The following is a 15537-nucleotide window of genomic DNA, read 5'->3' on the forward strand; positions in this document are numbered from 1 at the left end:
AAACACAGTTGTAAAACTTAGCGGTCATGTTTAATTATTGTTCGCTACATTGAAATTGTGTAATATGAAGTGAGTCTAGGTAATAAAATTAAGGTAAACGAGGTTTTACGGCCTGTTTTATAAGATTGAAAGATCCTCGATGGCCAATAGACCGCGAAGCATTATGCAGTGCTTGCGATGCTATAAAGCGCCCATGATTTATGTTATGCTTAATAAAGTTATATTAATGTCCCGAAAAAAATCCAGTTACGGATTGCACTATGCAGAAAACGACTGAACAATTCAATATATACTTAGGGATATTAAAATTATCCAGTATAATAATATTAGTAATGTGTGTGTATAGTATGAGTCTTATGTTCATTTGTGAGTGTGTTTTATGATAATGCTATGATGTCGTTACCAATTTCGATTGTTTTTGATTTATGTAAGAAGAGTACTTTGTTTTGTAATTAAAATTAATTAAATAAATTTGCTGACATCAATGTCAATTGAACAGTTTTATTGAGAGTAGCGTTCTTACGTTTTAATCTTAAGACAAAAAAGAAATCATAGTAGGCAATTAAAATACTTATTTTTTATAAGACTTCTTTTAGTTCTAATTAAAAGTATTTTAACGGGTTAATCACTTGCTTATTATTTCTTGCGAATCGGATACAATTACCGTTTTCGCGGTCCTCTGTAAATGCTGTTTTAATTATGTTTGCGACTAGTCATAACCTAAAAAAATTTAATGTTTCAGGTAAACGAGTTGTTTTCGTGGACGTAACGATAGTACCTCATTGTGAGCTCCTTAATATTCCAGTAAAACTAACAAAAATACAAAGTTGAGTTTATTTTGTAGGGCGTGGTCCGTTGAGCCATGAAAAACGGTTTTGGCTCCCGCTGGGATCCTGTGGGACGGATGGAAACAGGGCTGGCAAATAAAGAATTAGTTTAGAATTATAATTTACGAATTAGGTTGGGTTCAACTGACTTCCATACTTCATAGCTCCAACACAGGGTTTTGATCCGCCCGCAACGAATGCAACTTCCGTCCATACGAAAAGTATGTCAGTGATATTATATAATAGGGATGATCTTTTTGTAAATTAAAACAGGTTAGGACACCTAAAAATTCCTAGATTCATAGTTCACCGCAGCTTCTATGACTCCGTTCTTATCAAAATGTTAAAGTGTGATGAGAAATGGTATTGTGCAGAATATAAATAAATAAATAAGAAATAAATATTTACTAACAATCACACCACGTTAACTGGTCCCGTGATAAGTTCGTAAAGAACTTGTGTTACGGGTACCAGATAACGGAAATAAATGTAAGATTTTTATTATACACATACATATATTTAAGATACATCCATAACCCTGGAAAAGACATTTATATTTATCATACAAATACCTTCCCTTGGCGGGATTCCAACCCGCGACCCCCTTGTGTAGTGACCATGTCACTTACCACTACACCAGACGACCGTTAAATAATATAATAATATAATTTTACCCGTAGATAGATATTTAAGTATTTAATTTCGTTTCCATTTCGTCAACCCTATATTCCGTCCGGGAATAAATCATTAATTAGTTCACAAAACTCACCCCCGAACGAAAGAAAAGGTTGAATGTATTCGAAACTCATATGATTGGATGTTAAAACAAAAATAACATTTACGAGTTATAAGTCGTGGCTTCGCTTGCTTAAAAGCATTTATTTGTAAAGTCGGCGATAGTGTTTGTGCATAAAATAATATGTAAGTTGCGGAGCCGATGAACAGTTTTATTTTATTTTATTTTTTTATTGCTTATTACATGGGTGGACGAGCTCACAGCCCGCCTGGTGTTAAGTGGTTACTGGAGCCCATAGACATCTATGACGTAAATGCGCCACCCACCTTGAGATATATATAAGTTCTAAGGTCTCAAATATGGTTTTAACGGCTGCCCCACCCTTCAAACCGAAACGCATTACTGCTTCACGGCAGAAATAGGCAGGGTGGTGGTACCTACCCACGCGGATTCACAAGAGTCCTACCACTAGTTACTTTTTTAGGAATGAAGGATTACTGGTGTCCCGGAAACCTTTCCAGTACCACCAGGATAGGTGGGTCCTAATTACTTGGAACAAATGCGTTCATCAATAGTGCGTTTCTTGAGAGGTTTTTTGCTGCGTATGTACAACCAGGCTCTGGAATGACGTCCCCTCTCCGGGATCCTGTGAGATCAAATACATGCTAACTTAGGTATATATTTTATATAATGCTTAAAAGCTGCCGAAGAAGTTTCATTTTATATCAAATTTATATAAAACCGCCCTTTAAATATGCAATACGTAAGTCTATGTATGCTGTGTATAATATGTATTTGGACTTACTGCATGACTTATATTCGAAATATAGTAGATTTAACACAAGAATCAGAAGTGTTTTATTTGCGTAATAACAATGTTTCTTCTGCTGTATAGAATGGAGAGATAAGACACTGGTTAAACTCTTCCTATAACACGGTATATTCGTTCCTACAAAGTCCCGTGTTGTGCGAAATCGTGTTATACATATAAGATTAGAATTCAGTATGTCCACTGAGTTTCTCGCCGGATCTTCTCAGTGGGTCGCGTTTCTGATCCGATGGTAGATTCTGCGATTCACTGCTTTTGCCAGGGTTAGTGTTAGCAACGTCGTCAGGTTTGAGCCTCTTGAGCTCACCTACTAGTTAAGGCTACGCTGAAATGGTCTCTCAAGACTATCAGCTTAGGTAGGGGAAAAAAAATTAAACATCTCTACTATGCATGTATGTATTTTTTTTCCTATTATACATAAAAAATAAGCTGTAAAATTTCGATTATTCTCATATATTGTGTCTTCATAGTGCATAGTGTGATTTCCTAAATAATTTAAAACAAATATATAGTTATCGTGTTGTAAAATACCGCGTTATAGGAGGGTTACCTGTATGTACAAATTGCTCCACATTACAAAATAATTGCAGAAAATTAATTTTGTTACATGAAATACATACACATACATATATTAAGATATATTGCAAAAACTAGTAGACATATTTTGATTTGTTGTCTTTAAAACTTAATAATTAAGCTCCAACGGTGCTTAGCCGAACCTTAGGAAATTGAATAATGATCAATAAAATCTCGCTTTTGCAACCGAGTACAATTGTTTTAAATATAATCTTTTTTATATAATCGAAAATCAAATTTGAGCGGATCCGCAGGATGCGACTAGCTTATATATTTGTAGTGTTGTCTAAACGTTTTTGTGTTTTGGTTTCCTGACGAACTATATTTATTAACGTGAAATATGAAGGCTAATTTATTATTTTAATTTCGGGTCCAGTATTAATGTATTTTGTTCTGATTTATTGCAGGGGACCGGAGGAAGGCGATAGGTAATCATGTTTGTTTTTGACTTGGTCAGTTTTGCATGTGACTTTTATTCGTATAATCTGTGTTAATTTTAGTTTAGTTCTATCTATATTGTTATAAAATTAACAGGGTCTGTACGTTGGAGATATAAAAGAAATTACGGCGTGTCTTTTTTTCCCCTAGCTATTCCCCTAGCCTAAGGGCTATTTCAACTTCTCGCTGACCGGTAGTTGAACTCACAAGCTCAACCTGAGAGAATTTGCTAACACTAGTAAGAGCAGTGGTTCGCAGAATCTACCACCGGATTGGAATCGCAACTCAGTGAGAAGATCCGGCGAGAAACTCACTGGGTTAAGGTGTGCCTGTACCAGAGAGATATAAATAAAATTCCAAAAATTCTCAATGTCGCCAAAACAGAAGCTTACTTTTGATTGGATTATTTATGTATTTGTTCGACTGGATCGATCACAACGAATTATTTGGAAGCATATCAATACAGCTGAATCTGTCATTTATTTTGCTTCAATTTGGTAATGCACTATGTGAACTCACCGTCTACTTGATTTTGATTACCGGAGCGTATATGTATAATAAAGTGACATTCATCTTGACACACGCTGCCAGTCTCAGCTGTATTTTTAAAGGCCCATCAAAAACGTCAGCTCTGAATGTATGACTGTTTCGCGCCAGAAATAGGCAGGATATGTACCATCTATACAACAATTAGTACAACTAACTAGTATGCAGTTGTCGTGGCCTAAAGGATAGCACGTCCGGTGCATTCGTATCTCGCGATGCACTGGTGTTCGAATCCCGCAGATGGGTACCAATTTTTCTAATGAAATGCGTACCTAACAAATGCTCACGATTGACTTCCACGGTTAAAGAATAACATCCTGTAATAAGAATGAAACCCGCAAAATTATATTTTGCGTAATTACGGATGGTAGGACTCTTTCTGCCGTGAAGCAGTAATGCGTTTCGGTTTGACGGGCGGGGTAGTCACTTAACACCGGGCGGGCCGTGAACTCGTCCACCTGTGTAAGCAATAAATAAAAACTACTTTTCACATTTATATACTTACAAACACACACATACAAAGAAAACAATAAATCTTTTTCTCAAAACTTTTTTTCTCTCAAGAAATCGTAATCGTGATCTCGTTTCTTAATTGCGTGGGTGCTGCTGCAGTTGATAAATCATTGTGGCGCTTCTTGATCCTCATTGGTAATAGCTTTGATTGATGAATATCCATCGGGAGCGCTCCGGCCGGCTTATCGATCGTTTGTATCCGTATGATCGCGTAACACAGTCGTTTCAATGTTGCTGAGATTGGTTAATTAAATTTTAATCTCTGCTTTACAAGCGGCTATTTTTCGTGTAGGTACGTGTTTTATGATTAAAAGCCTGTAAACTCTGGTACGAGAAGCCGCTCGTTCCGATATCGAGTCGAGGGAACGCGTTCCCGGCCCCGTCACATCACAGCCGGAGTCCCGCAAGGCTCCGCCCTCTCTCCGTTACTATTTAGTTTGTATATCAATGATATACCCCGGTCTCCGGAGACCCATCTGGCGCTCTTCGCCGATGACACCGCCATCTACTACTCGTGTAGGAAGAAGGCGTTGCTTCATCGACGACTTCAGACCGCAGCCACCACCATGGGACAGTGGTTCCGGAAGTGGCGCATCGACATCAACCCCACGAAAAGCACAGCGGTGCTCTTCAAAAGGGGTCGCCCTCCGAATACCACGCTGAGCATCCTCCTCCCGACTAGGCGCGTCAACACCTCCGCCCCCGCCATTCGCCCAATCACGATGTTCGACCAGCCCATACCGTGGGCCCCGAAGGTCAAATATTTAGGCGTCACCCTCGACAGTAGGATGACATTCCGCCCCCACATCAAGACGGTACGCGACCGTGCCGCCTTCATTCTAGGACGTCTCTACCCGATGATATGTAGGCGAAGTAAAATGTCCCTTAGAAATAAGGTGACACTCTACAAAACTTGCATACGCCCCGTCATGACCTATGCAAGTGTAGTGTTCGCTCACGCGGCCCGCACTCACTTAAAATCATTCCAAATTATTCAATCCCGTTTTTGCAGGATAGCCGTCGGAGCCCCGTGGTTCGTCAGGAACGTCGACCTCCATGACGACCTAGACTTAGAGTCCATCAGTAAGTATCTACAGTCGGCGTCGATGCGCCACTTCGATAAAGCGGTACGACACGAGAACCCTCTCATCGTGGCCGCCGGTAACTACATTCCCGATCCTGCGGAAAGAATGGAAAGCAGTCGACGTCGCCCAAAACACGTCATCTCGGATCCTCCCGATTCACTAACGGCGCTTTTAGGTACTTCAAGCACCGGTCACCGTTCTCGTCGAACCCGTCGCTTGCGACGAAGGGCTCGACGAGTAAATTAACTCTCAGACACAGCCCACTGAGTTTCTCGCCGGATCTTCTTAGTGGGTCGCGTTTCCGATCCGGTGGTAGATTCTGCGAAGCACGACTCTTGCTAGGGTTCGTGTTAGCAACGTCATCAGGTTTGAGCCCCGTGAGCTCACCTACTAAAGACTAAAGTTAGGGTTACGCTGAAATAGCCCCAAGGGCTATCAGCTTAGGTAGGAAAAAAAAAAAAAAAAAAAACGAGAAGCCGCTGACTACCTTGAGACATGAGGAGTCAACTGTAAAATAATAACATCTAACTAACATTTTAGATTGGAACGTTTAGCGTTATTTCACAATAAAAAGCATGCGGCAAATTTCTGAATCGCGCCGACGGTATTTACATAATAATTTTGGATATTAAGCATATTTAGCACAACAATGTAACGGACCGTTGGTCTACCGAGTAATATTATCAGATCGGTGAATGATTTCCTTTGTAACCTTAAGAACTTTTAGCTGTCTATAGACAGTACGGTACCTATCCGTCATTTCAACGCAAAAAATATGTATTGTCTCATTTGACGTCCTACCATCACTGAGGCTAGTTTTTCTATAGTGTTTGCCCTTAACATTAACTGGCCGTGAGTATCTATCATCGTGTAATAAAAATCAAACCCGCAAAATTATAATTTGCGTAATTACTGGTGGTAGGACCTCTTGTGAGTCCGCAAGGTAGGTACTACCGCCCTACCTATTTCTGCCGTGAAGCAGTAATGCGTTTCGGCTCGAAGGGTGGGGCAGCCGTTGTAACTATACTTGAGACTTTAGAACTTATATCTCAAGGTGGGTGGTGCTTTTACATTGTAGATGCCTATGGGCTCCAGTAGACAATTAACTAAAAAAATCTAAGGCAGTATCCTCATCTAAGGCAGTCAAAAAATTACGTAGAATTTAAATTTCAATTCCCATTTTCCATCAGCGAGTTATCCATCATAACTCGCTGTTCATATAACAACAATGATAATTCGATTAATAAAACATTTTCATAAACCACGGGCATCATTGAATCAAGACATTGCGAATGTAATGATAGCACGTAACGAATCGGCAAAACGGCCATTATTGATTTTAAAAACAATAAAACGTTTTGCGAACAATTAAATTTATATGTTTTTAATTCGTTGTTAATTGATGGAGTTCTTTTGTTAATTGGTCGCTCGGATTCTACAGTTAGACAAAAGACGAAGGTTAAAGAGGATTCGTTACGAGGTCAGGGCCGTTTTTACGTGTAGTACCTAACTGTTTTCACTGGCTCTGAGTTCGTAGACACTACAGGAAATATTTACAATAGGTATGATGCAACTTTTTTAAATTCTTTTATTGCTTAGATGGGTGGACGAGCTCACAGCCCACCTGGTATTAAGTGGTTACTGGAGCCCATAGACATCTACAACGTAAATGCGCCACACACATTGAGATATAAACTCTAAGGTCTCAAGTATAGTTACAATGGCTGCCCCTGCCTTCAAACCGAAACGCATTACTGCTTCACGGCAGAAAGCGGCAGGATGGCGGTACTCATCCATCCGGACTCACAAAAGGTCTTACCACCAATAAAAAACTCAGAACGGAACCCATTGATCACGAGTACACTAAAATTTTTAAAATTGAGGAAAGTTCTTTTGGAATGGAATGATCTCGGCTCTTCCGTTTGGTCATATCGTATAGGCGATCTAAAGGACTTAGCCAAGAAGGGAAGGCTTGCTAACAGCTATCCGCGCCCCCAGAAGAGGACTAATAGCTCAAGAGGAGCTGCTTTGCGAGTGCATCTGCCATTGAAACGGAATCATTACCTAAAGATCAGTGGATTAAAGCTCAGTAGGCTGATTCTAGCACGGTGAGCTTTGCTTTGGTTACTATTATGGCGTCCAATAGCACTGTGTATGGGTTCGAATGGGTCCTTAAGGACGTCTCTAGGGCGTTGTCGGGGACTGGCTCCTAAGTGAATAAGATCAGAACTAGCCGCGGATATGATACCATGTCATGCCGCCAGTACGAAACAATCAATTTCTTCTTTCTTCTTCTTTAATCAATTTATGAAAACAACAGCGTGCTTTTATAAATTGATTAAATAACAGATAAAGTCCTGTTTTTTTCATAGGTAAGACGGATAAATGTTTATCCGAATCTATAGACATCACTACGAAAATTATTCAGCCTAACTCGATATAATTCCAAGTCACTCGAAGTTACACTTCGAAGTCACTTAAAGTTTTTACCGATGCCTACCGATCCAAGCCGCTGCCTACCGATCCAAGCCGCTGCCTACCGAGCCAGGCCACTGCCTACCGAGCCAGGCTGCTGCCTACCCTTTACCTTAGTTACCCTTCGAGACCACTAGAAGTATTTTTAAGAACGTCAGAACCATTCTAGCTCCAGTATGTTTGTTTCGTGGCTGTTGATCAAATATGACAGTGGTATCTTACTGTGATATATATATATATATTTATAGGTGACCTAGGCTTTATTCTTATATGAATTACTATATTAAAAAAAAAAAAACCGCTTTTACCTAGAGACATGGGGCTCATAAAAGCTAAGCAGTGGTAGGCAGCGGCTGACCGACGTGAGCTACGTTGGCCACTCACCATCAGGGGGGTTGTATGCTCGTCTATCTATAAACACTTTTTATAGTCTTTATAGACATCATTTTTAGCCTATTTTCAATTTTATTATAAATATTAATAATACACATGATAAGTTAATTTATGTTCCAAAGTCTAGACACCGAGTTTGTATTTAATAATGTTCGTCGATTAATAAAAAATGAGAATTGATTAACTGTGGGCGTGCCGGCGCTAACGAGAATGCCCGTTATCGAGTTTGTTTAATTAGTTCGTGTTCTACCTCCTTTGCGGTGATGGTGACCTGGTACATTGGTTCAGTACGCTTCTGGTTTTTAAGCAACGATATTATGTACATATTGATGTTGAGAAATAAGATATTCTTGCGGTCCAAGCAACGGCGTCCCCAAGCGCTTTTTATCGCCGGATCTTCTCACTGGGTCGCGTTTCCGATCTGGTGTTACATTCTGCGAAGCACTGCTCTTGCTAGGGTCAGTGTTGGCAACACTCCGGTTTGAGCCCCGTGAGCTCACCTACATATGTTAGGGCGAAGCTGAAATAGCCTCTCAAGGCTATCAGCATAGGTAGGAAAAAAAAACTAGCGATGGCAGTTTACTTAATCCAATATAATAGCGTTAGTGTTTGAAACTGAGCTTAAATGCACAGTATAGTAGTAAGTTAAGTCGTCGTGGCCTAACAGATAAGACGTCCGACGCATTCGTGTTGAGCGATGCGCCGGTGTTCGAATCTCAGGCGGGTACCAATTTTTCTAATGAAAACGTACTCAACAAACGTTCACGATTGACTTCCACGGTGAAGGAATAACATCGTGTAATAAAAAATGAAACCCGCAAAATTATAATTTGCGTAATTATTGGTGGTAGGACCTCTTGTGAGTCCGCGCGGGTGGGTACCACCACCCTGCCTATTTCTGCCGTGAAGCAGTAATGCGTTTCGGTTTGAAGGGTGGGGCAGCCGTTGTAACTATACTTGAGACCTTAGAACTTATATCTCAAGGTGGGTGGCGCATTTACGTCGTAAATGTCTATGGGCTCCAGTAACCACTTAACACCAGGTGGGCTGTGACCTCGTCCACTCATCAAGCAATAAAAAATAAAAAAACCATCAGCGTAAATAGGAGTCCATTGCGTTTCTCCCGGATTTTATCAGTGGGTCACAATTCCGATCCGGTGGTAGATTCAGCGAAGCACTGCTCTTGTTAGAATCAGTGTTAGCAATACTGTCAGCTTGAGCCCATGAGCTCGCCTATCGGTCCGTGAGTAGTTAAAATAACCCGATTAACGATTAGGCCGGGATTTTATTCATTCATAAGTGTATTATAGTATTTTTCAGATTTGGATTAGTTATAATTGTTACAACTTTTATGTTATAATTCCGCTTTGAATATAATAATATCTTATATATAAAATTCTCGTGTCACAATGTTAGTTACCATACTCCTCTGAAACGGTTTGACCGATTTTTATGAAATTTTATATGCATGTTCAGTAGGTCTGAGAATCAACTACTGTCTATTTTTCATACCCCTAAGTGATAAGGGTTGCCCATACCTATCATTATTTTTTTATTTTTTGGACAATTTTTTTTTTGTTATAATGAGGCATTATGTGGTTGAATGAGGTTTTGTTATTTTTATATTCCCTCATTGTTCAAACCTCGATATGCCTCTTTCACTCATTTACCAAATCCTTACACACTTAGAATAAGTTAGTTTTTATTTTCTATACTTTCCTAGAAATCTTATAAATGGCAAAACAACGTTTGCCGGGTCAGCTAGTACCAATATATATGTAATTGATATTTTCGACGTGTCGACCTACATTATTTTTCATGGACGAAAATAAATTAAATAAATCTATGGGCTCCCTGGTCTTGGAAACACGCTGGTAACGAAATCGCCTTATACTCTTTTTATACATATGTGTATGTGTGGGTGTGTGTATGTATGTAAATATATATATATGTGTGTGTATATATACATGTATAATATTCGCTTACCTGTTTTGATTTTCTCGTATATTCAGCACCGTTATTACTAGTTTTAAGATACTCCTGTAAAAAGCTCTCCACGAGACAGGCAGTGCCTAGTGTGGAGAGCTTTTAGCAAACTGTTACGTGTAAATGTTTTTCAAGGTTAATAAATAAATAATTATTATAATTATTCTTCTTCTTCTCAGTCGTATGCACTCTTGGCAGAGTGGTCGTGGTCATCACTTGGGTTGTATAATTATTAATCTTTGTATAATTTACCACATTTAGTAAAATATTTTTTTGGAAAGTTCAGAAGTACCTACTTCAATGGTTTACGTAAATATACGTGGGAAAACACGGAAAGTGATTTTATATATTTATATTATAATTATATCACAGCGAAATTATTTTTCTAAATATTTTAATGTCTGTCATATTTTGTGTTCTAGTTTTTATTGAGAGTTAATCAATGTATTCACAAATACCATTAATAACACTAAAATACAATGTATCCTCAAATATAAGAATTGCCACGAAAATATCGATTCCAAGATTGTTTCTCAAAATTTAACAATAAAATAATAGCATAAATTAAGCAAAATATCGTTCTAAAATCTGACTGGTTTTCTTGTTCTGCGTTTCCACAGTGTATCGAAATTCGTAAGGAAAGTGCTTATATGCTTCCTTTTTGATGTGACCGTTTACGATACTTACAATTTTTTAATGGTGGTATGACGTCTTGTGAGTTCGCACGGGTAGGTACCACCACCCTGCCTATTTCTGCCGTGAAGCAGTAATGCGTTTCGGTTTGAAAGGTGGGGCAGCCATTTTAACTATACAGAAACCTTAGAACCCATATCTCAAGGTGGGTGGCGGAATTAACGTTGTAGATGTCTATGGGCTCCGGTAATCATTTAACATGAGGTTGGCCGTGAGCTCGTCCATCCGTATAAGCAATAAAAAATTATAAAAAAAAAACACAATGTACAGTAGTGGTCATATAGTTTTATGTCATTACTTGTTTGCAAAATGACTGTAAATCATAGATTCTCTTTGATAGAACTTTGTGTAGTGCTTAAAACTCATTCGACTGCTTTACAGCCGGCTAGTGAGTATTCAATCTCACTGATTAATTGTTCTGTTAAATTATTGTTTATTTTTTAATTAATACGAGTAAGCCTGGAACAAGGAACAATTTGTTTTAACCCTACAAGGCACCTAGTTCCATATGTGGAACACTGTCTTTAATCGTTCCTATAACTATAAAACAAGAAATAGCGTCATCTATTGACATATTGATAGATGCTACAGACATTTAGCAATGTTGTAATACAAAACTTTACCTAAAGATGTCTTTCGTGTTAAAGTTATAGTATATGAAGTGTGAAATTTGAATGAAAGTGGAACGTTAGTCGTTTGTTTGAATTCAAAAATATTTAAAAAACAGTTATTGAACAGTTTTGACTCCAAAAAAATTCTGTGCTGCAACGAAGTGTATATTTTGCAGAGGTAAGTTGTTTTTTTTATATTACAATAGTAAACGTATTAGTAAATCATATTTTTATGCATGTTCCACATACGGTACGTTGAGCTTTAGTGTCTGTTTTCACTTATACTTACTTACAATAACGTCCCCTAGGATTTTTTTGATTTTATTGCAGATAATGTCGCGAAGAAGATTGCGTGATGAAGATATTGAAGGTTTCTGGGATATTCCTTCTGGGAGTGAAGATGGTCAAGATTTTTCTGATGCTGAAAGTGATGATGACATCGAAAAGTTCAGTCCATCCGAAACTTTTTATCAGAGCCACTCAGCAACGTGGAAACTTCCTTCTCTCCGCAAATATATCAGTATTCGTCTCCCGTCAACGAGCATGTTACGAATATTGTAAATCGTCAGCCAGAAATATCAAACCCTCAGCCTAGTACATCAGGAATGACTTCAAGGACAACTACAAGCACCATTGCACAATCTCAGGAACCTAGACGATCATCGACTATGAGTAACACAATCGGTCATGGATCTAGAATCCCTGGCACTGTAACTGTCACTCAAAGAAAAAAAGATTTATTTGGAAGAAAACATATTTTCAATAACGCCCTTCTTCATTTACTGGAAACGCAAATTTCCAGTCACCGATTATAGACTTTGAAACTCCCCTTCTTTATTTTTTATGGTTTTTTGGTGATGCGTTATTTCAGCATATTGGAGAAGATATTCAGCATATGCACAAATTTAGTGTCCAAAAAAATTCTTCAAAGAATATGGTACTTGAGGCTATTTTATCATCTTCTTGATGTAACCCTTGTCAATTGCTGGTTATTGTACAGAAGAGTCGGAGAGCAGCAGCATATACCAACCCCAATAAAAAAGAAGGACTACAAATTTGAAGTAGGGAAAAGTTTATGCATATGTGGGTTATCAATAAACAAAAAGAGAGGTAGACCAAGTTTATCTGATGAAGTTGAAAACAAAAGACAGAAGCCAAATACATCAATCCTACCTCTGCGTGATGTCAGGCGCGATGGGTTTGAGAATTTTCCTGTTTGGGGTAAAAAAAGACAACGATGCAAATATCCTGGTTGCAAAGGAAATACATTCATATCTTGCGACAAATGTTGCGTAGAACTTTGCCTCAATAAATGTAACAATTGTTTTAGATCCTTTCATCAATAAATCATTTTATATTAGTTATAAGTATGATTTTGCAATAATATAAAAAAGTAAAATATAAGTAAAGGTAATAGTCATTTCAGTAATTTACAATTGAACAAAAAGTACATAGGAAACTTCCAAAACAATTCAACTGTACTAGTTTAGTATACCAAAAAGTATAGTTAAGGCTCAGTGTACCATATGTGGAACTGAAATAAAAAGTTGATTTTTTCGTAAAATATGGTTTTATTTTTATTTTTATATGTTTTCCCGATCTATACTCAATGATGCGTTTAAGGAAACAGTGTTCATCATTAAATCAGGAATCAGTTATTAATCTGATATTTTTTTTAATGTATCCCATTTAATTATGTGCTCCTTGTCAATTACGGAGAGGATAAGGACACATTGGCTTAGAAAATCGGCCAACTAACTTTTATTTTGAAAATTTAACTTACAAAGTTGCATGACTTATAGTTATCTAGACTGGACGCTAACATGCTAATTTCTTAAATATGAATTAACTTTTATTAGTGTTATGGTTTTTTGTGAGGTTTATAATTAAATTTAGCGGAGATCCAACCTATGAAATGATAAACAAATTAAAAACTAAGTTTTGTGAATCGGTCGAAGTAATAAGAATATAAATATTTTCTTGATGAGCGTTTGTTAATTAATGATTATTAATATTGTGTGTTATTTAAGTGTATCTTGATTTCTTAGATTATGTACTAGATTATTTGTCATAAAAATTATATATTATAATTTATATACAACCTTAATGATTTATATAGTTAAAACTTCATGACGTTTAACATAATTCCGTCAATTAAAAAAAAACCGTTGGGATGTTTTTTGAGTTTTGTGCCACACAGTCTTATGGTTATTTATTGATCATTAAAAGGATTTTCGCATTGATTTCATGCCTTCCATTGTTTTATTTGCAAATTTTTATTAAGTTTCATATAATATATATTATGTATGTATATATCGCTTATAACTTGTTCCACACACAAGGCCGACGGCTGTGGGCGTTCCCACACAGATGAGTTTCAGAGGATAAAAATTCGATTACAATTGAATTAACCCGGTCGGTATTTATTTTTCATTAATAAAATATCTGATAATAAAACCAATTTATTTTAAAGGTAAAATCAACTGATTATTTTGATGAACAAACGCGATTCCTTTTTTTTGTTTAAAGAGAATTTACGAATGACTTCCACGATGAAGGTTTAATTTTGTACTGAGGCAAACCGATGCGCCTTGTTTTTGTTTTCGTTAAAATAATGTGACAACAAAGCCATTGTCATATTACACAGTACTAGCCGTACTCGCCCGCTTCGCTGGACATTTAAAATTAACTTTATTATTTATTGTCATTATTATTAGGGAGTCCAACACTAATAGAAATATTAGCCTATCCATTAAGTACACGTATTTTCTACATGGATACCAAGTTTCAAGTCAATCGGATGCACGGTTCAGTTGTTATAATGGAACATCCGTAAAAACCACTGTAGTTTTATGTATTAGTATAGATGTGTTATATATATTTTTTTTTTAATTGCCTTTGTAGGCGGACGGGCATACGGCCCACCTGATTGTGAGTGGTTACCGTCGCCCATGGACTTCGGCAATGCCAGGGGCAGAGCCAAGCCGCTGCCTACCGCTTAATACTCTCCACAAGTCTCGTTTGAAGAAGGACATGTCATAGCGCTCGGGAAACACCGTGGAGGGGAGCTCATTCCATAGCCGGATGGTACGATCTCTGGAAACGCACTGTGGATGACCGCAGTGGCTCCAGGTAGTATGGATGAACTCTACTCCGGTGGCGGGCGGTGCGATGGTAAAAACGAGATGCTGGTATCATCTCGAACAATTCCTCAGAGCACTCCCCATGGAACATACGGTACAAAATACAGAGGGAACCGAAGTCCCTCCGCAGACCCAGAGGCTCCAAACGATCCGTGAGAATGGGATTATCGACAATCCGAACGGCTCTCTTCTGTATGGAGTCAAATGGAAGAAGCTGGTATTTGGGAGCCCCGGCCCAGAGATGGGAGCAGTACTCCATGCGAGGCCGGACTTGTGCTTTATAAAGTAAAAGTCTTTGTCCAGGCGTGAAATACCGCTTCGCTCTGTTGAGGACTCCCAGCATTTTGGACGCCAACTTGGCTTTGCCTTCCAAATGACTCCGAAACTGGACATCGCTCGAAATGTCGAAGGCACATTAAGGGAAAGTTTCGGTTATATAGTGCCATGAATGTCCGGTAAGTGGTTCGGAGGTAGTTTGAAAAAATAAGATATTCACAACGAAACGTGACCGGGTATCGTTAGTTAGAAATGAAAAACAATTTATAATATTTATTATAATTTAAATACGTAACAGAATCGAACCCTGATCGTGAGTCACGGTTGTTCGTTCGTTAGCAAATATGTAATTGATTTTTTTAATTTTTTTTTTTTAATAATTAATGTTCAATCATAATTTCTGACCAATA

The sequence above is a fragment of the Bombyx mandarina genome, chromosome 04, assembly GCF_030267445.1.
Source record: "Bombyx mandarina strain Sakado chromosome 04, ASM3026744v2".
In the NCBI taxonomy this organism is placed as follows: domain Eukaryota; kingdom Metazoa; phylum Arthropoda; class Insecta; order Lepidoptera; family Bombycidae; genus Bombyx; species Bombyx mandarina.